General features: G+C 42.4%; 1 protein-coding gene across 5 annotated transcripts in view; it reads right to left on the bottom strand.

The window, feature by feature from the left end:
- The window catches only part of ccdc186 (coiled-coil domain-containing protein 186), a 128,930-nt gene extending 110,805 nt beyond the window's left edge, over positions 1–18,125 (bottom strand). For 2 of the 5 annotated variants that reach the window (XM_085994446.1, XM_085994451.1), the window contains exon 1: positions 17,828–18,124. The gene's annotated coding sequence lies outside the window, so the exon portion shown is untranslated. Of the gene's footprint in view, positions 1–23; positions 202–17,827 lie in introns of all 5 variants that reach the window. The other 3 variants (XM_085994447.1, XM_085994450.1, XM_085994448.1) reach the window with 3 other exon arrangements.
- Between the last annotated feature and the right edge of the window lie 5,859 nt (positions 18,126–23,984).

Below are 23,984 nucleotides of genomic sequence, written 5' to 3'. Positions count from 1 at the left end.
TCTGGAAAAATCTATGAACTTACCTGCTGGCTCCATAGGTCCAGAGACTTCCGATCCTGGGCCTCTCCTGGTGTGCGCGTGCAGAGGCCCAGGTATCCCAGGGGCGCAGGTGGTTCACAAGCGTCCTGGGATCACGTGGGCCATGGGGGACCAAAGAAGGGAATCCCCCTGCACACTTTTAACAGGTCTCTCTGCATAGACCTGTCAAAAGTAGAATGGGAAATCACTCAAAAACACACTAAAACATTAAATACATTTTTTTTAAATCACGTATTTAAAATTACATTAAATAAAAATATTTTAAACAAAAATTTAATTTTTTGAAAAAAATTAAAAAGTTTTTTTACGGGGCTAAAAATAAACGTATCTTTTTTAAAAGTATTTTTAAATTAACAATATGAGTGAAAAAAATATATTTTTTCACTTAAACTCTTATGCTGGTAAAAGCAGGCCTTACACCTGCTTTTACCAGGCGTAAGATTTTTAAAGGTTTTCAGCAGGCGGAGGTTGTGCAGAATGCGGAACTCTCCACCCCGCAGAGGCCCGGGCAGGCGGATCTCGACAGGTCAGAAGTGACGGTTTTCAGCACATGCGCTTCACATGCCTGAATCCGGCACTTGCAAGGCCCCTACGGGTGTGTACTCGCCTCGTACCCACCCGTGGAGGTTGGAAAATCCGGGCCAATGAGACGTGTAAATGAAGAATTATTGTTTCTTTAAAAAGCATTGGTCAACGGAAAACAGCAAAAGTGACACGCAGAAAAAGAAAATAACACAAGAAGAAATTCAGCTTTATAACGCAGTGAGGGTGGAGTGCTAAACAACATTTGGTTATGAAACTTATGCCAATCATACTGCTACGTTGCCATTTCTACTACAAATGCTACATCTCTTCGCAATAATACTATAAAAATCACAAAACTCAGACTGTAAGCTGCAATCTTGTTAACTTAATGTCTTCTAATGAATAACAACTTAACGAACAGCAGAGAGGATGTAAAAACCACAAACACTCGACTTAACAAGTCCCTGCTGGAAGGAATAGCTATTACATCACACAAACCTATGCTTATCTTAACTGGAAACGGAAATTTGCATCTTCAATAGTATTAACCACAATTCAAGACTATTAGAACAGAAAACAGCTCTTAAAAAAAGTATGATACATTTCCATTGCGAACAGTTACTGCAGTTCAAATCCTTTATAAATCTTCCTTTCACACTCGCGCCAATTTCTCCAGCAGGAATTTAGCTCATGTCCTCCCTTTGCCTCTCATATAGTCATCTCATGCACTATCGTCCATTACACTATAAATCAGTTCAGTGTCCTCTTCAGTAACAATAGAAAATGATGGATGTACACAGCACGTCAACCAGCATCTGCAAAGTGAAAAGATAGATTATGACATTTTTGGCCTGTATCCTTCATCAGAACTCAGTCCGAAACATCACAACCACTTATCTTTGCACAGATGTTGATTGACTTGCTGTGCATGTCTAACATTTTCTGGTATCATTTCAGATATACTGCCTTTTCAGGTTTTTAAAAAATGTATTATTCTCAATGTCTTCAGATGAAGCAGCTAATATAATCATCTATTTAATCCAGAAGACTTTTGAGAGCAAGGGATCAGAATTTTGCACAAATAAATCCCTGATCCAACCCACATATTGTACAAGAAAGATTTATTTTTTATTTTTTATAAACATTTGTCTGTAGGAATCACCGCATCAGACATTTCAATCAATTCTTGCATGACAAAAAAATGACACTTGTTATAAACAACAAGCCGACAGTACTCCAAGGTCAGGATTTACATGAAATTTACACCACATTCAAGGCGTCAATCTGGGTCTGAAACCCTTAATGTGGTATCGACAACTATCTAGAATCCAATTCTAGGCATATATTAGTGCTTATGTGGGTCAATTTAGGTTAAAATCCAACGCATCTATTCGAAGATGGCAGGTGTCAGCCCTTGCTCAGTTAGTAGCACTCACCCGAGTCATAGAAACATAGAAGATAGGAGCAGGAGTAGGCCATTCGGCCCTTCGAGCCTGCTCCGCCATTCAATGTGATCATGGCTGATCATCCAAACTCAGTACCCTGTCCCTGCTTTTTCCCATATCCCTTGATCCCTTCAGCCTCAAGAAACATATCCAACTCTTTCTTGAATATATTTAATGAACTGGCCTCCACCGCCCTCTGTGGCAGAGAATTCCACAGGTTCACCACTCTCTGGGTGAAGAAATTCCTCCTCATTTCAGTCCTAAATGGCTTACCCCTTATCCTTAGACTATGACCCCTGGTTCTGGACTCCCCGGCCATCAGAAACATCCTTCCTGCATCTAGTCTGTCCAGACCTGACAGAATTTTATAGGTTTCGATGAGATCCCCTCTCAATCTTCTAAACTCCAGTGAGTATAATCCCAATCGCCACAATCTCTCCTCATACGTCATTCCTGCCATCCCAGGTATCAGCCTGGTGAATCTTCGCTGCACTCCCTCCATGGCAAGAACATCCTTCCTCAGGTAAGGCGACCAAAACTGCACACAATACTCAAGGTGCGGTCTCACCAAGGCCCTGTACAACTACAGCAAGACATCCTTGTTCCTGTACTCGAACCCTCTTGCTACGAAGGCCAACATACCATTTGCCTTCTTAACCGCCTGTCAGAAGGTTGCGTGTTCAAGTTCAAGCCCAGCGACCGGAGCACAAAATCTAGGCTGACACTCCAGCACAGTATTGAGGGAGTGCTGCATTGTTGGAAGCGCCATCTCAGAATGGAAACAGAATTTGACTTAGTTGCATAAAACAGTGACCCTAATTATGAAAAGATGGAATCAACAACTTATATTCATAAAACGCCTTCAACGTAGAAAAATGTCCCACGGTGCTTCATTGAGAAAATGGATACCAAATCAAAGCCTTCTCACTCGGTATTAAGTGAATCAAAGGCCAGGAATTTAATTACAGTATCACCATAATTTACAAGTGCTAGCAGCTAAGTCAGCCGCCTTCTTTGTCATAGTTAAAGCCACAACAATCCATGACTGGATTGTTTTTCATAACATCCGGGAGGGAGAAGTTTTTCCAGAGGGTGATTACCTTACAGATTGGTACAAGTAGTGAAGCTGGTACGGTAGACTGGGTGACCATTGGCAGACGAGGCAGGAGCAGGTAGAAAGTGAATCATCTGTGGAGCGGAACTTCTCCAATAAACATACAGTGCGAATATTCAAAGAAGTATTTGGTACGATGCATAACCAGTACATACCCCTAAAAGGCAAAGGCTTCACTGGTGTAGTTAAGCAAACATGCTCAATGAAGTTGAGAGACAGTATCAAACTAAAGGAAAAGTGGAAATCCAGCAACAAGGATACAAAGAACACAATAAGAGATGCAAAAGGTGAATATGAAAAAAAAACTCAAGGGATAACAAAGCCAACAGTTAAAGGTTTTACAACTATAGTAAGTGCCCATTAAAGGCAGAGGCAGAAGAGACTATAATGGACAATAAGGAAATAGCAGACCTATTAAATTAGTACATTTTTTTCCATTTTCACAGTGGAGAAAGACAAAATATCAGCGGTACATGGGAATCTAAAAATAAGGCATGGGGAAAAACTCTGTGGATTTAATACAAGTAAAATGAAAATGGTAATGGAGAAAAGAATGGGACCTAAAATAGACAAATTTTGACGAGCTGATTCTACCCCAGGATATTAAAAGAAACAGGTGAGGAAATTGCAGATGTGTTAAGTCATAATAGTCCAACATTCTTTAAATTCAGGAATTGCGCCAATGGGATTTGGGAGATTGAAAATGTCACTCCATTATTTAAGGGAGGGAGGGATAAAGCAGGTAACCAGAACTCCATCAGTTTAACATCAGTTACTGGAATCTATCATCAGGGACAGAGTGACTGAGCACTTGGATATGTATGAGCTGATCAATGAGAGTCAGTATGGACTTGTGATGGGTAAGTCTAATTGGATTTTTTGAGGTTACTGGGGAGGGTGTATAGGGGTGTGTCTATGAATGTTGTCTATATGAATTTCCAGAAGGCATTTGATAATGATTCTACACAAGCGATTATCAAAAATGAAAGGCCATGAAATGGAAGATAGTCTTGTGACATGGTTTGGGAGGTACAAGACAGAGAGTAGGGATGAAGGGAGCGTTGATTGGCGGGATGTAACAAGTGGTGTTACCCAGGGATCTGCACTGGGGCCTTAGATTGTCACCATAGATGTTAGTAACTCAGATGAAGGAACAGAGAGTTGTATATCCAAGTTTGCAGATGACTCAGTTAGGAAGCAGAGCAAGGAGCAGAAAGTTACAAACAAAGGGACACACAAAGACCATGTGAGTGGGGCAAAACTATGGCAGATGGAAATCAATGAGGGGACATGTAAGGTCATCCACTTTGGATCAGAGAAAGACAAATCAGAATATTTTCTTAGACTATGAGCTGTTGTAGAGTGGATTTAGATGTCCATGTACACTAATCACTAAAAGCTCATGCACAAGTACAAAAAAAATCAAAAAGGTTAATGGAATGCTTGTCTTTAGCTCAAGAGGGTTGAAATACAAAAAAAGTGAGAAAGTGATGCCTTGGTTAGACCCCATCTGGAGTACTGTGTTCAATTTTGGGCATCGCACCTCTGGAAAAATCTACTGACCTTGGATGGGGTACAGCACAGATTTACCAGAATGATACCAGGGCTTAAAGGGTAAAATTATGAAGGCACGTTGCATAAACTTGGTTTATATTCCCTTGAGTTTAGAAGGTTGAGGGTGATCTAATCAAGGTGGTTGAAATGACAAGGTATTTGATAGAATAGATACAAAAGAAACGGTTTCCTCTGGTGAGGAAATCGAGAACAAGGGGGCATAATCTTAAAATTAGGGGTACGCACATTAGGAGTGAAATCAGGAAGCATTATTTCATACAATGGGTACTAAAAAATGGGAACTCTCCTCCGCAAAAGGCTGCAGATGCTGGGTCAATTGAAATTTTCAAGACTGAGATCGATGGATTTTTGTTAGGCAAGGGTAGGAAGGGATATGGAGTAAAGGCAGATCAATGGAGTGGAGGTGCTGACCAGCTGCACTCTAAATAAATGGCAGAATCGGCTGGAAGGGCAGAATGACCTATTATTCCCATGTAAATTTTTTCTCCTTCTTTTGTAATTATCAGAAATCAAACAACATCAATTGGGAACCTGAATAGTATCAGTATGATATTAAAAAAGTAGACAAAGCACTACTGAAGAAAACGGTATTTAAACTGCAAAAGAAATTCAATTACTAATGGCTAAAAATAAATTGAAGGAGATGACATCCTTCAACTTTGCCCTGAGCTCACAATGTGGGTGAACAACCTCCACCCTGGCACCACCCCAAAACAGCACAGCTGCATGTTAACTAGATCTCTGAAAATACCAGTTTCAATTGTCTTGCCTTTACAATTTCTCATCCGTTAAAATCTGCTACTCCCACTTAGAAACATCAACTGAGGAAAAGTACATCTGACACTTAATACTCCTTTCGCATTCACGGTGTTTAAATGGATTTTTAAACAACAAAATTTTACAATATTCACTGTCATCACTTAAAAGGCATAGTATTAAGCTACAGCTCAGTTCAATTTATAAATAGCAATTTTGGAGTAAACAAATAATAGTATATTTCCATTTACCTACTAATCAACAGTCAAGAAATTAACAGCCATTTCAGGGCAAATTGATTAAGTGGTTAAAAAAGCATACTTGGGTTTATAACAGAGGAATAGAATGTAAAAGCACAGAGATCATGCTCGAACTTTATAAATCACTGGTTAGTCCTCAGCTGGAGTACTGTGGACAATTCTGGGCCCCACACTTCAGGAAAGATATAAAGACATTAGAAAGGGTACAGAGGAGGTTTACCAGGATGTTACCAGGGATGAGGGACCTCAGTTACGAGGAGAGGTTGGAAAAGTTAGGACTGTTCTCCTTGGAACAGAGAAGATTAAGAGGTGACCTAATAGAGATTTTCAAGATGATGAGAGATTTTGATAAGAGTAAATAGGGGAAAAAATACTCCCTCTGGTGAGTGGGTCAATAACTAGAGGTCATGGATTCAAAATCATTGCAAAAAGATCTACAGGGGAGACGAGGAGAATTTTTCCCACTTTTCAGGTAGAGCGTTCCAGATCCCGACAAGGTGGTGGAAGCCGATTCCATCAATAATTTTCAAAGGGAGTTGGACAGGTCCTTGAGGAACTTACAGGGTTACGGACAGGGGACTAAACACGGCCGCTATTTCAAAGAGCCAGCACGGGCATGATGGGCCGAATGGCCACCTTCTGTGCTGTAGGTTTCTATGAAATCAGAAGGCTTGTTCAAGTAAATAGCACTGGTTTTGGATTCAGGATTCGGAAAGTTTGTTCTATTCACAGAATCACAGAAACCTCACAGTACAGATAGAGGCCATTTCGGCCCATCGAGCCTGCACCGACACATATCCCACCCGATCCCCGTAACCCCTACACCAACACATATCCCACCCTATCCCCGTATTTAATCCCCCTAACACTAAGGGTCAATTTTTATCATAGCCAATCAACCTAACCCGCAGTATTATTACTGCTCCTGCTGGAACAGGTTCTTTTTTTCCCTCAAAGGGAGCTGTAGTGCGTCATTCATCAGAATGGGAGGTGCTGAATTCTAATAACTTTTCATTTTGTTCTGTCGGGTTGATGCCATGAGCCTGAGAAAACAATTGATATTTTGCTCCATAACAGGAACACTGCAGATTAATTAAATTCCTCAACTGTATAACAGACTTGATCGAATTCATGAATTCTAGAATACATTCAGTAGTAGAGCGAGTCGATGCACGAGTGCAGTAGATTTTCTCTGCGAGCTATGCGTAGCAAAATCCTAGGCGTGCTATTTAAAATGTGTTTACAGTTCTGCTACATATAGAGCACATATAAAATCCTCCCAGCAGGTCATCTGTCAAAGGTTCTTCAGTACCGATTAGAACATTAAAATCTAAACTGGTTTAGAACAGTCATGAAGGTTTGACCTTAATAACTTAACTTCAAGGTGTGGTTTGAAATATCATAGTACAATTGTAAAAAGATCTTACGATGTGGATTGAACTGCGTCACCAATGGTGGGGCGTGAACCAAGTCACCAATGGGTGGGGGAAATAGTTTCATGTCTTTTCAATTGTAGAATTCGCTGCGTTACACAGCAACTAGACTTCTTAATCATTGAATGAAAGCTTCAATATTTAAGAATGATTTGTTTTATTTAATTTGTTAGTCAAACATCCTGCAGGAAAGCTCAGTTAAAACAGGTTTCATTTTTCCACCATGTAAATCTAAAGACTCCAGAACCACTGAAAAGCACACCGATTACTGACAGGAACCATTTGTCTGCTAAAACACACAAGTGTATAAAAGGTGTCTTCTAAAAGCTTGCACAGAAAGCTTCCCTCCTGGGTATCAGAGCACAGTGAGTGTACCAAGTATGTAATGATGCCTAAATGCATTTGCTGACCTTTCACAAAAAAAAACTATTACCCAACATTCCTTTAGTGAAATATAACAAGGAGCCAACTGCCATAGTTTCTGAACCATCTATTCAGCTACTAAGGACAAGAAAGAATTCAAAAGACCAGCAGAAATTATGTGTAAACGAATAAGAATGAAGGACAGCACAGCAATTCAAGGACGTCAAATCAACTTGAAAATACCACTGTACAATGCAAGCCGTTATCCCTTCTCCCCGTGTCAGTTGAAACCACAATGCAAACCCACTGCACCTCCCTCAAGTGATTTTTTTTCTACATCCTTGGCACCCCATCCACCACCTTAAGCATTCACTCCCTCCACCACCAGCATACCGTGGCTGCAGTGTGTACCATCTACAAGAAGCACTGCAGCAACTCGCCAAGGCTTCTTCGGCAGCACCTCCCAAACCCACGACCTCTTCCACCTCGAAGGACAAGGGCAGCAGGCGCATGGGAACACCACCACCTCCAAGTTCCCCACCATACTGACTTGGAAGTATATCGCCATTCCTTCATCGTCTCTGGGTCAAAATCTTGGAACTCCCTCCCTAACAGCACTGTGGGAGTAGCTTCACCACACGGACTGCGGCGGTTCAAGAAGGTGGCTCACCACCACCTTCGAGGGAAATCAGGGATGGGCAATAAATGCAGGTCTTGCCAGTGATACCCACATTCCAAAAACAAATTTTAAAAGATTCAAATTTCTGTTTCCAGTCCTTAGTAAAATACAACATTTAAAAACGTCTGTAAATTTAAAATCCCACCAGAAAGCACGAAATCATAAAAAAGGTAATTTGGTCCATCAAGCCCATTCCTGTGACAGATCATATGCAATCTACTTTCCATGCACACTGCAGCACAATTCTGAAAAATAAACAGCACATCACATATCGACTCTACATTTCATATGATCATACACCCTACAACTGTTTTGCCCCACTCTGACCAACTATCAGCCTTTTCCCTCTACCAACTACAACCAACCTGCTCCTTCGAGCCTCCTAATACTTTTCTGAATCAGACACTGCTAGTTTTTCCCTTATCTGTAGGGAAGCACCCAGCATCGAACTGGCACCTTCCCACAGCAACATGGCTGAGCCACACTGTACACTCTCCCTAAACCTCTTAACTTTTGATACCACTCTTTCCTCCTTCAAAAGCCTCAAGAACTTACTGCTTTAAACATGCTTTCAGTCACCTTCATGGGCATCTCTCTTCCTTCCTATTTGATGTCCATCCCCTTTCCTGTAAAATGCCTTGGGAAATTTGATAATTTGTTAGCCACTACGTAAATGCACATCCCCCAAACCCAATCCGCCATCATTCCTAGGGACTCGTAAAATATAATCATCATGTACAATAAATTAGTATTTTGTTCCATAAAAATAACTAATAATGTTGTTTATTGTAGGCCTGTCAAATAGGTTGTGCAATTTTGATGACTTTATTGCGACCCGGGCCTTAATGTGTTGAAATAATCCACATGCTTAATACTCAAAGTAATTCTTTGTGGAAAGCACTTTCAGATGTTTCATGTGAAAAACACTACAGAAGTACAAATATTAATACAGGTTGAGCGTCCCGAATCCGGCAACCTCGGGACCGAGGCCGAGCCAGTTTTCATGTTTTTCTGGACTTCGGAACGTGTTTCTGATGTACGAAGTCCGGAAACGCCTGAGCCCAGGTTGCAATATTTCTGGACTTCGGACATCAGAAACACGTGCCAAGTCTGGAAATGCCTGGGCCCGGGTTGCGGTTTGACAGGGTGTCCGGATTCCGGAACATTTTACGGATTCCGGATGACCCTGCCACCAATCGTCCCAGAGTCCGGATTCCGGAACTCTGGATTTTGGACGCTCAACCTGTACACTCATTGACAATTCTACACTACAACAGTGACTAACTTTAAAAGTAAGTCTTTTTTCCTTTATCACTATTGATCGATTAATGATAATGAATACTTCAATGAAGAAGATTAAAACGCAACACAACCTAAGCATCGTTAGTCCTGTATTTCAGCAAAATTCATTGTAAAGCCACTTATGGGTAACAATTGTCAAGTAGTGAAATACCTGAATATTTGGATAATAGAATTGTGCTTGCTCACTGCCAGAATGGTAGAATCAATTGTCCACACCCACGTTACTTCACACCAGCTGCTTGAACCCAATGTTATTGAACGATAAATTATGTACCAAAATATTAGAACTAGTGGAAGATACTGAACTGGCATAAATGGTAGTGCCACCAGTAAGAATTATAGTAAAGCCAATATAGTGAAGTGTTGAGAAGCAAATAACTAGTTGCTATGTGCCTCAATCATGATTTTTATAAACAGTTAAGTAAAAATAACTAATGAACAATCTTTGTGCCACTAATTATCAACAATTCATTCTGAGCGTAAGAGAGCAAGAAAGGCAGCAAACAAAAACATTACACACTTAACTGAATATCTAAAGCATGCTACTATCTCTAAACATAAGTGCGTCAATAAACAAGCTGACTGACTTAAGAAAACTACTAGGCACTTGGTCTAAGCGTTAAACAAAGCTTTAATCAACTGTTTTACAACATGGAAGTCTAGCTGTGTCCTTCACTAGTTCCTGTTAAGAATGTCCTGCGCAAGCTGGGCCCATGCCCCAGTATTTATACTCTCCGTGGACAGCGCCACCTGTAGGCCGCTAAGTATTATTTAATAAGTCTCTTTCATGAATGACTGATTCATGTCATTGACTACATTTAGAATATACTGCGAACATACATGAACGTGTTTTTAAACATGGCATTTGGATTAGTAATTCTACATAGTAGGAGCAATTGGATGCGATTTGGTACACTGAAATTATGCTTTGATCAGTTGTGTGCAATTATCTGGAGGCAGCGGTGTGTGTTTTTACATTACTAGAAGCCATCACTGCTGATGAACAGTTCTCCTGTAGTCAGCTGCGCTTGGAAAGAAACAGCAGACTTAAAAAAAAAAAAAAAATACTGCAGATGCTGGAAATCTGAAATGAAACCAGAGAATGCCGGAAACACTCAGCAGGCCAGGCAGCAGCTGAGGAGAGAGAGAGAAAAACAGAATTAACATTTCAAGTTGACGATCTTTCGTCAGAACTAGAACAGCAGACTTGCATTGTTCTTGCAGCAGCAGAGACACAGAGTTTCTGGGTGTTGTGCCACCGGGTTCACTGGCTCTGTTTCTGCTGGAGAATGGAGTAAGATGGAAAGAGAGAGTAAATCAGAGCGAGTGGTGCCAGAAGGTTAATATAGCACCACACAAAACCAGAGCAATGAAAAAGCATTTTATCCATCAAAGTGACTTCCCAGTATACAGCAATATATTGTTTACAAAATAACCCTACTGTGATCTTCAAGGAAGGGTGGATTTCTATTCATTTTTCTGAATGGCCACCATAAAAGCTCATTTTCAAATATATTCACTCAGTAGAATCAGTCTGTGCTAATGGTTCCTTAGATCTGTGCCCACACAAAGCAAACAAATACTGAGCTCTCAAGGAGTAGCAATATTAAAACTGCTGATAAAATGGCAAATGAAACAGGAATTCAATCATTTTCCTATTGTCCGTTCAGTGTCGCTTATGCATTCAAGTTTGGAAATAAATTGCATAGCTATTTCTGATCCATAAATATATTTCAAAATCCATATAAACAAAATGAAATTCAAATATTCAGTCTCAGTAAAACAATATATTGTAAATCTTTGTAACTGCTGTACATAAGAATGAACTAACTAACTAAGCATAGGATCCTGAAAGCTTTCTCAGTTCATCGAGCCCATTTCTTTGTCAGAAAACATGTACAATCTACCCTCGAATGTTCTTTACCGTGTAATTCTGAGACCTTGGGGATCATGGGTCATTTCAGTCCCTACAAACTATTAAAACTAAATTACAATTTAACTTATAAACAGAAATGATTAAAGACAGAATTTAGACTGGTAAAAGCAAAATACAAAATGGCATACCACTTTTGTACCTAATGCTTAAACTATATTGACCATTTTGCACTGTTGCCAGTATTTACACTGCCTGAATGGGTTACATGCAATGGAACATTGGCAGTTATACAGAAATCATTTACATTATAGTGTTACCACTAAGTTCTGCCAGTGACAGCATGAGAGATCACTTTGCACACTTGCTATTAACTGCAAATGGTATTAAGCCCTGTTTTTAAAACTGTTTTGCTGCTGTACCAACATTCAATTTCTGATCATTGAAAACAGCTGATTATCCTGTTAGCTTTTTACAATTATTAATATTTCATTGGCAGTCAGAGATTGGCGAACAGCGTTCTGTGTGTATGCTTGTATATAGGTGTGCAATACTCTGCTGTTCCCCAATGAACAAGCATGCAAGCAGAAAGCTGCCTGCTTCCTTTGATGTTGAAAGTACAAAGGTCACTACAACTACTGGTGCAGAAATCGAGGCTTTAATTTGCATAGTTAAAGTCGCTATAGTAGAGAATGTTCAGGTTAAGGTGCCCAAAAAGCTGTTCAGGTTTGACGCTTGCTAATTATGACTGCATCAGAACCAGTCAATTGCATTTCTGCCTTGAAATCCACTTTTACCCACCCAGTTCTTTGCTTTCCTTTATCTTAACTTCTCCCGTCACCTTCTTTCCACTGCTACACGGTAATGATGCAAAATGACGCAGGATGTAACAGAATATCAGGTTCTTTCAGATGAATTACAAAGGAACCCTCCAAATAATACAATGGAGTATCTGCTAGCACCAAAAGTTTAATTTAAAAAAAAACAATTTGTTCTGAGATTAGAAACAGAAGTGCAGAATAACATTACGTGCGAGTTTATTGTTTCATCAAACCATGCACATTCTTCACAATCACAGATTTGCCCTGATTCAGTTATAGTCTTACAATGCCCTTTACCTTTATTATTCATCAAACAAGTACATTTTGTGACTACTATTTAAAAAAAAATGACATCATGACTGGCTTCATGATCAAGGTTAAGGCTCAAAAGCATGATCTTTCAGAGTGGGAGGCTCAGCTACAGATCATAGTTCCAACCCACAGCCTCAGATGCCAAGAAGATGGGGGGTCCCAATTAAAGAGAGCTGCCAGTGTGTGCAAAGTTTAAAAATATCCCCAAACTTGGATGTCAGCCTTGACTCAGTGGTAGCCCTCTCACCTGAGTCAGAAGGTTGCAAGTACAACTCCCACTCCAGAGACTTGAACACAATCTAGGCTGACACTTCAGTGCCGTGCCGAGGGAGTGCTGCACTGTCGGAGATGCCGTCTTCAAATGAGACATTAAACCGAGACCCCATCTGCTTTCTCAGGTGGATATAAAAGATCCCACGGTACTTTCTGAAGAGCAGGGAAGTTTTGCCAGTGTCCTGGCCAATATTTATCCCTCAACCAACATCACCAAAACAGCTTAACTTGTCATTTATTTTATTTGTTTTTGGGACCTCACTGTGCACAAATGTGCTGCTGCATTGCAACAGTGACTACACGCCAATAGTACCTAATTGGCTGTAACGTGCTTTGGAACATCCTGATCTCATGAAAGGTGATTTATAAAGTTCTTTCGTCCTTCTTTCAAACTTAAAAAACACATTCAAAATTAGCTTTAGGGTATTTAGATAAATACAGAAGGCTATAGCCATTCTGGAGACATGTGGTCTACTCTTGTGTTGCAGAATCACTAATACAATGTGCTGGGCTCCCAATGTTCTGCAATTCATCCCATTTAAATTATGGCATAGATTTCAGAAAACTAATGACTACAGAGAACCAAATACACAGGTGCAGCTGTTTAAAAGCAGTGATTGCAAATGTCATTGTCTAGTTATAGACCTTGCAGATGTTGGGGAAAGGTCTGTACAGGCCAGCAACACAATCTGCTAATCTAGTCATGCTAAAAATACTGGCCGGTGGAAGCCAGTGCCATGAGCTGTTTGCACTGCTACCTCTGGAGATATCCTCAACTGCCATCTCCTGATAGGCTTCTTGACAGATCTAGCAGCTCTAGTGCCACCGCTTTTACATTATAGCATTACCACTGAAGTCAGCACTGCAATTAACAGTGCCATCATAATATAAAGAATTAATCTGGAATGTGAAGGCAGTAGTAAACTATACTTTCAAACCCAAAAAAGCAGCAAAAGTTCCAGAATGCCACTAACAACTTACATCATCAGTGAAATTCCAAAAATGACATTCCAACTGTCCAAACAGGCCTGGGACCAGTGGCTTTCAAACTTATAAGTGCAGAACTCCTGCAAATATTGACACACCCTCAAGGACGCCCTGAAAATACTGACCCCCAACCTAACTTCCAAAAGAAAATGTCAGCTACTCAAAAAAGGAAAAGAATGCTAACATTGCAGAAGACATTTATATTTGAATACAGCAACAGACACGGCATGTTCACAAGTCAGCAAGTACAGAAAATTAGACATCTGATGACCTTGGAGACTCCTAGAATCTCATCACAGACTCAACTACGGTCCAAGGGTCACAGTTTAAAAACCTGGACCAACATGAGCGCTTGTATGTTTTAACATGTGTGCATATGCTTATCTCTGCAACCATCAGTTCCTTGAAAAGGATTTGAGTTAATTGATATAGCATTCACTGCATCCAATGTGAATCTATTCTATATACTTATAGTATGGTGGGATGGGGGAGGAGGAAGTAAAGGAATCTTATACTCTCATTTGAAGTTTGCTCATTTTATCTCATACTTTCCAACACTTGGAATAAAACCAATGGGATTTTTTTCCCCCCCCCGATATTCGTAACACGACGAAGAAATATTAATGCTACTATTCTACCAAAATGCCCAAGTCATTGCAATCATGTTAGATAGGATCAGAGGTATTTCTAGACAAAAATAAATAAATCAAGGTACATCTAGTTCATCTTCTACCATCCTGGTAGTCGCATGATACAACAATACTGGAGTTGTTGACTAATCATGGCAATCAATCTCGATCAGTTAGTCTACAACAGACCCGGACAAGTGGCAAGGAAAACACCAGTGATGGAAAGCTTTGGGAACCATACATCATAAGTTACCTGTTCGCCCAAGCATGCTACACTTACCATACATCATGTCTCAAATTACACACATACTGTATCCTAAAATGTTACTTTCTGAAAGAAATCGATCTAATTTGCATTTGAATGAATCAATATTATCGGCTTACACCATCTCCCTAGGGAGCCTGGTCCATAGATTTACTACTCGCTCGCTGAAATTATGGTCCAGAAATTCGGGTTCCAACGCGTGAGTACGCGCTGGGTACTCACGCGTAGGCCCAACGAAAGTGCCGGTTTCGTGCATGCACTGCGCATGCGCGGGAAACTGGCACTTCCGTTCCCCTGAAAGAAGGGGCTGACAGGTGGAACGCGTGCGCAGGACAGGCAGCGCGTGCGCATCGAACTTACGGGTTTTTTTAAAAAAAAATTTATATACAGGTTTCTCCGGGAGGGTAAGTCTCCAGCAGTTACACTTTTAAAAAACAGGCGCAAGGCCTGCTTTTAACAAGGTAAGTGGTGAATTAATTAAAATTAAAACATTTTTTCCACAGATTTATTATTTTTAAATACTTTAAAGAAAGCTAAGTTTATTTTTAGCCCCGTTAGAAAATGTAATTAATTTTTTCAAAAATTTAAATTATTGTTTAAAATAATTATTTCATGTAATTTGCAGTTATTTTTAAAATGTGATTTAAAAAAAATGTATTTGAAGTTTTAGTGATGTTTTGGGGCTTATAATATTTATAGGTTTGACAGCTCTTCCTGTCAAACTTATGAATGAAGCATTCCCTGCTACCATTGGCTCTACATGGCCCACGTGATCCCAGGGGACGCATCGAACTAACTGCGCCCCTGGGATACGCAAGCACTGCGCGCCGGCAGTTGGAGGAGGCCCAGGATCGGAATCCCACGCGGGCCCACAGCACAAGGTAAGTGCAGGTCGGAGGCTTGCACCCGTGGGAAGCCCCCGACCAGAATTTCTGGGCCAATGTTTCCGCAGATAAGTTTTGAATTGAACCCCCTTCAAGTGCAACCCATGTCCTCTGGTTCGACTGTTCGGGACAAGGTGAAACAGCTTGTCATGGTCAACAGCAACCATATCACCTCTCAACCTCTTTTCCAGTGAGAACGTGCCCAATTTACATAAATCGCTCCTCATAATCCAATCCCTCCAGCCCCTCAATTATTCTGGTCGCTCTCGTCTGTATCCTTTCAATAGTTGCATTGTACTGTAGCTATCAGAACTGTACACAGTATTCTAAGCGCAATCACACCAATGATTTATAAAGCTGCTGGATCACCTCACTATTTCGGCTCAATACTGGCCTTTTAGTACATCCCAAATTCGGATTTGCTCTCTTCACTGCCAGCGAGCATTGTTGCGATAGCTTCAATTTATTATCAATCAGGATCCCCAGATCTCTCATTTTCCCCATGTACATTATTTTATTTCCATTTAAGTAACAGTCCCTTCCTGGATGTTTTGTTCCCATGGGGAAAGCACTTTGCATTTCATCTGCCACCTGTCTGCCAAATTTCCAATTATATTCAAATCATCCTGTAGCTTATCCTGCTCAGCTTTGGAGTCTAACACCTTCATGAGCTTTGTATCATCTGCAAATTTAGCCACTGTGCTGGTGACTCCTAGCTCCAGATGATTTATGAAGATATTAAACAAGAGGTCTCAAAACAGATTCCCGAGAGACCCCACAGGTAACGGTCTCCCAGGCTGATAATGGTCCCTGTAACACCAGCCTCTGCGTTCTATTGGTCAACTGCTTACGTATGCATTATAAAATCTTTCACTTTCTTTATTTTTAGTACCAGCCTCTCCAGAGGAAAGGCCTTATTGAAATCAAAGTACACCACATCAGGCTCCTTTGTCACACCCACAAAAAAGTTAGATTGGAAGACCTCCGCTTCATAAACTCATATTGGCTATCCTTAATGATTTTATTTCCATCGAGCTGCTCCATGATCTTATCTCTAATAAGGGTTCTGTAGTTTCCTATGTCATCTATTGTTTTTAAATAGGAGTAATAGCTGCTTTTCTCCAGTCCTGGGAGATTTGTGCCAGAGTTCCTGCAATTTCCTCCCTTATTTCCTTAAGTGTCCTCAGATACATGGTATCTAGCCCCTGAGATTTATGTACCTTAAGGTTGCACAGCTGTTTGGCAACCATGCTAGTAGTGATGTGAACAGAGTCACAACTTACCTCTGCAACACCCACAATTTCCCTTTCCAGATCAAATAAGTTACCTGTCTGCTCCGTGGTAAAGGCTGAGGCAAAAAAACGTATTTAACACTTTTGCAGCCTGTTGTCATGGCCTGACCCGATAATCTAAAATTATTGTGCTTCACTTTCCATATTCAATTCGAAATTTGTCTTTGCCATTTCAATGCCCTGGTGACAATCCAGACAAACCTTTTGGTACATATATATAAATACATATATTACTATTAAAAGAAAACACATCTAGATTCCCTGAACATAACGAGGCACGAACGTTGATACTTTGCTGTGGAGAAACTGAATACTGTTAAGATTTATATCCTTATAACCATATATAAAAGTGGTTACTTTATTATATGCAATACGCTGTGCAGTATTTCATTTAGTACGCCTGGCTTCGATTAGAACGTAGCCTTGGACTATTCCGTCTTCCATTGCTTAACCATTCTGAATTGTACATCTCATAAATTACAATGCATGGTGTTTGAAATTCTTCTCGCTAAATGACAGGAATAGAAAACCCACCAGTCGATACTGGCATTTATTTATAGCATCATGTGTAAAATATTTTCGTTACGTCTAATTGCAACTTTTTGGCAGGTAAAACATGCAGTAAAACCAGATTAAGACAATAGGAAGGTGTGATGAAATGATTGTAATGATTTTATAATCCTGGTGCAATAGTTAAAGGATCACATCGACAGCACCTGAACAATGACAGAGGTAAGAGGAGGTTCAACAAAAAGGACTCGGACACGACAACCTCAATAAATAAGTCAGGTACCAAATCTACCCACCTCCCCCCCCAAAAAAAATCCAGGAGACTTTCATCCGCCAGGAGACCAGGAAAGCGGAGAGTGGGAGGGAGGAGGTGCAATCACAGGCCTGCAGCCTGTTTAGTGGCCAAGGATCCCTCAGGAAACGGGCAAGGGGGCTGTGGAGGGGGGAAAAGGAGAGAAAACACCGACAAATGCATTTTTACCGGACTCACCACAAACTCACGGGCCCGTGTGCGCCTCATCCAGCCCGGTCCCGGTGGCCTCAGTGTTGCACCATCCCCCCCGAGTCCGATTAACTGCGGCAACTCCGGGCCCAACTCCAGTTTAAATATTAATGGAGCTACAACGGCGCCTACTTGAGCCCAGGATCGTTTCTCAAGGAGGGAGGGAAGGAAAAAGAAAATGCCGCAGCTCCGGCCTCCAGCGCTTTCGCTGTCACTGCCGCAGCTCCGGCCTTGACACGACAACAAATATGGCGTAACTACACAGCCAGGATCCTGCCAACCAACCCGACCAATCACCGCTCGCCCACCTCCCTGGTCATCCGCCCTGCCAACATGCCAGCCAATCGCAAATCAGCGGCGCTCTGACGCCCCCTGACACCCCCACCCCGCTGTCAACCAATCAGCTGCCAGGCGATTGACTGCAATAGTAACAACTATTAGTGTTTTTCACACCCACAGCAGGCTTGTCTATCTAAATGATTTAACTGAGGGGTTGCCCTTGTTACTAGATCTGTTAATTATTTTAGTAACCGTCATTTATTAATGCATGTGTTTTTTTGACAATGGATTTGACTCGAGCTACTTTAATGTTTAACACAATTTGCAATGGAAAGAGGTAGTTTTTACAACTCGACCGAATAACAGCCACTTGATCGCAAATTAACGATAACGCCTTTGCGGAACACCTCCGTTCAGTCCGTAAGGGTGACCCCGAGCTTCCGGTCGCCTGTCATTTTAATTCACCGCTCCATTCCCACTCGGACCTCACCGTCCTTGACCTCTTGTACTGTTCCACGGAAGCTCAACGTAAACTCGAGGAACAGCACCTCATCTTCCGATTAGGCACTTTGCAGCCTTCCGGACTCAATATCGAGTTCAACAATTTCAGATCATAACCTCGGCTCCCATTAATTTTTTACCTGTAATTTTTCCACTCCTTTCCCCCTCCCCCCCTTTCTTTTTGTCTCACTCTCCCACCTGGCAGCTATCTCTTGCCCTGCCAGTACACTTCACACCTAATCTCAGCCTATTACCATCTCATCTGGCTTCGAACACCTTTTATTGTCTCTTCTACCTCTTTTGTCTCTTTCACTTCTTTTGTCCGATCGCAGCCCTGCCTTCGATCTATTTTCTATTCTTTCCAGTTTTGAAGAAGGGTTCGACCCGAAACGTCAACTCAAATTTCTCTCCACGGATGTTGCCTGACCTGCTGAGTTTTTCCAGCATTTTCTGTTGTTATAACGATAACGCCTTTGCTGATTGTTGTCTTTACATTTACAAACATGCTCCTATTCTGTATTTTGTGCTCATGTATATAACCTTTGAACCTGAAAAAAATAATATTGTGAAATAAACTAGTGTGGAATAACATCCCTATGACTTACAATAAAGCCACAGATTTGTTAATGCTCGTTGACTTCCTGTAACATTTCACACAGACGAAAATTAAAAGGAAATTGTGCCTTCTGCTTCTTGTGTTTTTACTTGTCTCCTGCTGTAATTCCTTGGTTTCCTCCCACTGCCTTGCTGTTTATCTTCCATTCTTTGTTTTCTTTTCTGCCTCATTTTTTCTCTCATTGTTGACGACCTCTATGACTTTTCTTCATTTGTTCTTTCGCTTTTTTTGTAAGTCTCCATTCTGTCTCCTCTCTCACTCTGTGTATCTCTCTCATTCTTTTTATGTCTTCCATTTTGCATACCTCTTCCACATCCTCCCTTTCTCTCTCTGTATGCTTCTAAATATGTTTTCCTCTCACCTACCACAGAGTGCTGAAGATAGACTTGAGGCTCTGATAGTTGCAAAAATGAATTAATCTCTAACCATGAATTTTAAAAATTAATTCATAGGATGTGGACGTCGCTGGCAAGGCCAGCATTTATTGCCCATCCCTAATTGCCCTTGAGAAGGTGGTGGTGAGCCGCCGCCTTGAACCGCTGCAGTCTGTGTAGTGAAGGTAGTCCCATGGTGATGTTAGGTAAGGAGTTCCTGGATTTTGACCCAGTGACGATGAAGAAACAGCAATATTTTTCCAGGTCAGGCTGGTGTGTGATTTGGAGGGGAACTTGCAGGTGGTGGTGTTCAATGTTTCCTCTAATTTTTTTTTGTGCATGGTCCCGTTAACTGGCTGCACGGCCCATTCAAATTTTCGCGCATGCACGGTTTCTTCCATGTAAAAGCCAGTGAGCAGAATGCACGGGAACTCCATACAGCTGCGGGAACATTGGTGGTGTTCCCATGCACCTGCTGCCCTTGTCCTTGGTGGAAGAGGTCATGAGTTTAGGAGGTGCTGTCGAAGAAGCCTTGGCGAGTTACTGCAGTGCATCTTGTAGATGGTACACACTGCAGGAGTTCCTCAGGGCAGCCATGATGTGCCGGCGGTGGAGGGAGTGAATGTTTAAGGTGGTGGATGGGGTGCCAATCAAGCAGGCTGCTTTGTCCTGGATGGTGTCGAGCTCCTTGAGTGTTGTGGGAGCTGCACTCATCCGGACAAGTGGACAGTGTTCCATCACACTCCTGACTTGTGCCTTGTAGAGTGTGGAAAGGCTTTGGGGAGGCAGGAGGTGAGGCACTCGCTGCAGAATACCCAGCCTCTGACCTGCTCTTGTAGCCACAGTATTTATGTGGCTGGTCCAGTTAAGTTTCTGTTCAATGGTGACCCCCAGGATGTTGATGGTGGGGGGTTTGGCGATGGTAATGCTGTTGAATGTCAAGGGGAGGTGGTTAGACTCTCTCTGGTTGGACATGGTCATTGTCTGACACTTCTGTGGCACGAATGTTACTTGCCACTTATCAGCCTAGGCCTGAATATTGTCTAGGTCTTGCTACATGTGGGCACGGACTGCTACATTATCTGAGGAGTTGTGAATGGAACTGAACACTGTGCAATGATCAGTGAACATCCCCATTTCTGACCTTATGATGGAGGGAAGGTCATTGATGAAGCAGCTGAAGATGGTTGGGCCTAGGACACTGCCCTGAGGAACTCCTGCAGCGATGTCCTGAGACTGAGATGATTGTCCTCCAACAACCACAACCAGCTTTCTTTGTGTTAGGTATGACTCCAGCCAGTGGAGAGTTTTCCCCCTGATTCCCATTTACTTCAATTTTACTAGGGCTAATTGATGTCACACTCGTTCAAATTCTACCTTGATGTGAACGGCAGTCACTCTCACCTCACCTCTGGAATTCAGCTCTTTTGTCCCTGTTTGGACCAAGGCTGTAATGAGGTCTGAAGCTGAGTGGGCCTGGTGGAACCCAAACTGAGCATTGGTGAGCAGGTTATTGGTGAGTGAGTGCTACTTGATAGCACTGTTAAAGACACCTTCCATCACTTTGCTGATGATTGAAAGTAGACTGATGGGGCGGTAATTGGCTGGATTGGATTTGTCTATTTTTGTGGACAGGACATACCTGGGCAATTTTCCACTTTGGTGGGTAGCTGCCAGTGTTGTAGTTGTACTGGAACAGCTTGGCTGGAGGCACAGCTAACTCTGGAGTACAAGTCTTTATCACTACAGCCGGGGTGTTGTTGGGGCCCATAGCCTTTGCTATCCAGTGTGCCCAGCCATTTCTTGATATCACGTGGAGTGAATCGAATTGGCTGAAGACTGGCTTCTGTGATGGTGGGAACCTCAGGAGGAGGCCGAGATGGATCATCCACTCGACGCTGGGCTTCACCATCATTGAGGATGGGGATGTTCATGGAGCATCCTCCTCCCATTAATTGTTTAATTGTCCACCACCATTCACGACTGGATGTGGTAGGACTGCACAGCTTTGATCTGATCCATTGGTTGATGAATGGCATAGCTCTGCCTATAGCATGCTGCTTCTGCTGTTTAGCATGCATGTGTCCTGTGTTTTAGCTTCACCAGGTTGGCACCTCATTTTTAGGTACGCCTGCTGAGGAGGATGCCGAGAAACTCCAGTATGATTTGGACAGGTTGGGTGATTGGGCAGAAGCATGGCAGATGCAATATAATGTGGATAAATGCGAGGTTATCCACTTTGGTGTCAAAAACAGGGAGGCAGATTATTATCTGAACGACAATAGATTGGGAGAAGGGGAAGTGCAACGAGACCTGGGTGTCCTTGTGCACCAGTCGCTGAAGGTAAGCATGCAGGTGCAGCAGGCGGTTAAGAAGGCAAATGGTATGTTGGCCTTCGTAGCGAGATGGTTTGAGTACAAGAACAAGGATGTCTTGCTGCAGTTGTACAGGGCCTTGGTGAGACCACATCTTGAGTATTGTGTGCAGTTTTGGTCGCCTTATCTGAGGAAGGATGTTCTTGCCATGGAGGGAGTGCAGCGAAGATTCACCAGACTGATACCTGGGATGGCAGGAATGACATATGAGGAGAGATTGGGTCGATTGGGCTTATACTCGCTGGAGTTCAGAAGAATGAGAGGGGATCTCACTGAAACTTATAAAATTCTAACAGGACTAGACAGACTAGATGCAGGAAGGATGTTCCCGATGGTTGGGGAGTCCAGAACCAGGGGGTCACAGTCTAAGGATAAGGGGTAAGCCATTTAGGACAGAGATGAGGAGGGATTTCTTCACCCAGAGAGTGGTGAACCTGTGGAATTCTGTACCACAGAAGGCAGTAGAGGCCAATTCTCTTAAATATATTCAAGAAGGGGTTGGATATATTTCTTAAGGCTAAAGGGATCAAGGGATATGGAGAGAAGGCAGGGACAGGGTACTGAATTTGGATGATCAGCCATGATCTCATTGAATGGCAGAGCAGGCTCGAGGGGCCGAATGGCCTACTCCTGCACCTATCTTCTATGTCTATGTCTATGTGTTGCTCCTGACTTGCTTTTCTACACTCCTCATTGACCCAGGCTTAATGATAATGGTAGAGTGAGGGATATGCCGGGCCATGAGGTTACAGATTGTGGTGTAATACAATTCTACTGCTACTGCTGATGGTCTACAGCGCCTCATGGATGCCCAGTTTTGAGCTGCTAGCTCTGTTCTGAATCTATCACATTTAGCACGGTGGTACTGCCACACACCATGATGGAGGGTGTCTCAGTGTGAAGATGGAACTTCGTCCCCACAAGGACTGTGCGGTGGTCACTTCTACCAATACTGTCATGGACACATGCTTCTGCGACATATAGATTGGTGAGAACGAGGTCAAGTAGGTTTTTCTCTCATGTTGATTCTCTCACCACCTGCCGCAGGCCCAGACTGGAAGCTATGTCTTTCAGGACTTGGCCAACTCGATTAGTAGGGGTGCTACCGAGCCACTCTTGGTGATGGACACTGAAGTCCCCCTCCCAGACTACATACTGTGCCCTTGCTACACTGGCGTGGAGTTCAACATGGAAGAGTACTGATTCATTAGCTGAGGAACATAGTAATCAGCAGGTGGTTTCCTGATGCCATGGACTTCATGGGGTCCATAGTCAATGTTGAGGATTCCTAGGGCCTCTCCCTCCCTCCCGGATACTACCTTTTGTAGGACAGGACATACCCAGGGATGGTGATGGAGGAGTCAGGGACGATAGCTGAAAGGTATGACTATGTCGGGCTGTTGCTTGACTGTCTATGGGATAGCTAAAGGACATTAGTGAACCAGATGCATTTTTATAACAATCCGGTAGTTTCATGGTTACCGTAACTGATAGTTTTCATTCTAGATTTATTTAATTAACTGGATTTAAATTTCCCAGCTGCAGTGGTGGGATTTGAACTCATGTTACTGTACCCGTTAAGAATTTGACCTCCTCTCCACCACCCGTTGGCTGCATGTCAATTACAACCCCCTACTGGCCGCAGTTGTCCCACACAAGCTACCCCTACCTTGGTCCATTTCTCATTTTACAGTAATTCCCCTGGCTGCACTTCCTATCCACAGCATCCACCTTCACTGGCTGTACTTCCCGTCCCCCAGTGGATAGCTCTTCCATACCTCAATTCCCCTAGACTACTGATCTGAATTCCCCTTCCTTGGTACTCCATTCCTCTCCCCTTCACCTTTCTCCTTCCTTATCCCCTCCTCTCCCATTGTCTTCTCCTTCCCCTGCTTTCCCCCTCCCCTCCCATCCTCCCCGCTTCCCCTTCTTCTCCCCGCTTGTCTCCTCTCCCCCACCCCACTCCCCTCCACATATTCCCCTCTCCATTGTATTTATTG

This window comes from Somniosus microcephalus, chromosome 8 (assembly GCF_052327205.1).
Source record: "Somniosus microcephalus isolate GS21.2 chromosome 8, FLI_Smic_1.0, whole genome shotgun sequence".
Taxonomy (NCBI): domain Eukaryota; kingdom Metazoa; phylum Chordata; class Chondrichthyes; order Squaliformes; family Somniosidae; genus Somniosus; species Somniosus microcephalus.
The sequence above is the reverse complement of the archived record's forward strand: the minus strand, read 5'-3'. Positions and strand labels throughout refer to the sequence as shown.